This window comes from Cyprinodon variegatus, unplaced genomic scaffold (genome assembly GCF_000732505.1).
Source record: "Cyprinodon variegatus isolate N-32 unplaced genomic scaffold, C_variegatus-1.0 Scaffold1488, whole genome shotgun sequence".
Classification (NCBI taxonomy): domain Eukaryota; kingdom Metazoa; phylum Chordata; class Actinopteri; order Cyprinodontiformes; family Cyprinodontidae; genus Cyprinodon; species Cyprinodon variegatus.
Genome location: NW_015151941.1, coordinates 92,906 through 95,713, shown reverse-complemented (window position 1 = coordinate 95,713; position 2,808 = coordinate 92,906).

Here is a 2,808-nt window from a genome sequence, read left to right as displayed (position 1 = left end):
ATTAAAGTCAGAATTCTGAGAAAAAGTCTGAATTCTGAGATTAATGTCAGAATTATGAGGGGAAAAAAGTAAGAATTCTGACTTCTTTTTCCCATATTAAACTGAAATACTATTTAGAAATAATTTCACTTGTTTTTATTTTTCCTCTTCCGTACAACCTACATGTTTGGTTAAGTATATTTAATTTCAAGTAAAACAACTAATCCTTTATTAAATAAAGGATACAATAATCTCATTTGCCTATGATCAAACTTTACATAAAAAATGATAAAAATTATAATTTGGGTTTTTCAGAAAACCAGTGAATGTAGACATCTGCTTACAGTTGTAGAAGACAACATGATATCATTTCAACTTTACCAATATTGTTCTTTTAACTTTACCAATTTAATTTACTCATTTTGCATCAAATACATTGTTTCTATTATTTTAAATTGTAAAATTTTACACAAAATAAGTTTTCAATCTTTTCTGAATTTACTCAGTTTGGTTTGATACCAAGTATGCTCTTAATGCATATTAGATACATGCTACATTGCTAATAAGAAAAACAAGAGAACAACAAAGGTTAACTACATGTATTCTAATTATTTTCTCAGCATTTCACATTCAGAATGAAACTAAACATGTTAGCTGAAATCTTTAATTTAGAACATGTATTAAGCTACAATATATCAAGCTTTATTTTGTGTTTTGACATAAAACTGGAGTCTTATTCCAATCTTACCTGTGCAAAAAAACAGTGTATGTATTTCTTTAGTCTTTCTTCATTCTTCTGTATTTTCATTGTAAGCTGTCCAATTACCCTTCTGATGTTTAAAACTGTGATTTAAGGGAATTTTCTTAACAGAGATAACTTTAGTTTAAATGTAATCAAGATATCATACTGAATATCTTACTACTATCTTTGAGCAACCTTTTTCAAGACCTTCCTCAGGTTGTCCATTGCATTTCCAACCAACAAACAGAAAAAACTCAAATGATTTTTCAACATTCTGGCGTCATTCCTGTACACCAAACTTGAGGCTGTTTAACTTTTAAATGTCATTGAAGGAACATCCCCAGAGGGTTCTGCTAAAATTATAGTGTGGAGCTTGTGAATGTTCCATCCATATACATACCCGTCTACAGTAAATGCCCTGTGCAATAACCCGGTATAATGATCCTACTATTGAAAAGAAAAAGGTGTCATATGTGGAAATAGCGTATATATCCTCTGCAGTTTTTTGTTCCTTTGGCAAATTTTTCTTCTTTGTCTATTTAAGCTGATGTAACAAGTACATTTCTCCACTGTGATTCTCCCACTCTGCAGAATCTGTTAGTTTGATCTCTAATGTTACCCTCTCTCTGCTTTTTCTCATAGTAGCTTTGCGTCGTCTGTTCCTGTTTGGCTGTGACTCCATCCTGGAGAAAAATACCAGCTGTGCTGCTGCCATCAACGTCTTTTTTTCTAGATGTTGGAGATTTGCCTGTTTTTCAGTGTAGTCCTGTTTCTCTGACTGTGACTGGCTGGTTGTGCTCTTTTCATCCTCTGACATGGGAGCTGGCTTGGAGCTTGTCTGCCTGGCTGTGTGTTTCCTGGCCGCCTTTTATAGCTGCTTTTTGTATCTCTGTCTCTGTCTCCTTGAACCCCAGTTGGCCTCGGCTGACAGCCGCTCACACTGAGCCTGGTTCTGCTGGAGGTTTCTTCCTTTTAAAAGGGAGTTTTTCCTCTCCACTGTCGCTACTTAGCGTCAATGAGTTGATGCAATCAACTGGTTTTCCTTAGATAGAAAACTTTGAATCAATCTCAGTGTATGAGCTGGTAAACTGTAAAGTGCCTTGACATGACGTGTTGTGAATTGGCGCTATATAAATAAACTGAATTCAACTGTGAGATCAATAAAGTCAATCAATCAATTAATCAATCAACAATTCCCTAAATGTTCTTAAATGGTTGGAAAAACAATCACCTTTAAGGGATAATCTTAAAGGCAAATTATTTTAAAACTTCTGCGGAAACTTATTGTAATGTTAGCTGTCTGCAGTCCTAAAAAGTCCCTGAAAATGTGTCCGTGTGTGCAGGAGACAGGAATACTGCTACATTTAGCACTGGGAAGACAAAGAAAGTTACTGACTTATAATACCGTTGCTCATAAGTGTTCATGACATTTTTTTAACTCCGCTGGCTTCTCTAACGGACGTATGTAACTTGTTAACCTTTCGGAATTCCCATAATTTCTCTGCGGTGTTGATGCAGCGAAACATTTCCTTTCCAAATGAACACTTTGTTGAATATAAAAACACAGGCTTTCCTCCAGACACCACCGATATTGCTCCTAAAACTTCTTTGTGAGGCTGAATCCCTTTGAGGGCAAATATATTCCCAATGCCCCCCCACCCCACCCCACCCCCACCGCCTCTACTCACGAGGCTGCTAAATTATAATAAAAACAACCATGTCATTTCCATCCGCCTGGCTTTTCCAAAAGGTTAGAATGTCTTTACTGTGACTCTGGACCATCCCTCTTTGTCTCCCCTGTTTTCAGCAGCTGACACATAAAGGTGGCCATGTGTTAACCATATCCTGCTGACAGCAGCCAATATCAGCTTCTAAATGGCCCATCTCTAATAGGTTTCACTGCTACCTTGTTTTCTTGACAAGCCTGCTGTGCTGTCTTTTGTCCGTACACAATTCCTCCCTTGTTGGCTCTGGAGTCTCCCTCACTTCTCTCCTCTGGCTGATGGCAGGTAGAAATGAGTCATGAACAGACAGCACTCTCTGTGGCCTATTGGTGTTTTACTGGGTGCTTCTGACACAGCCAGCTT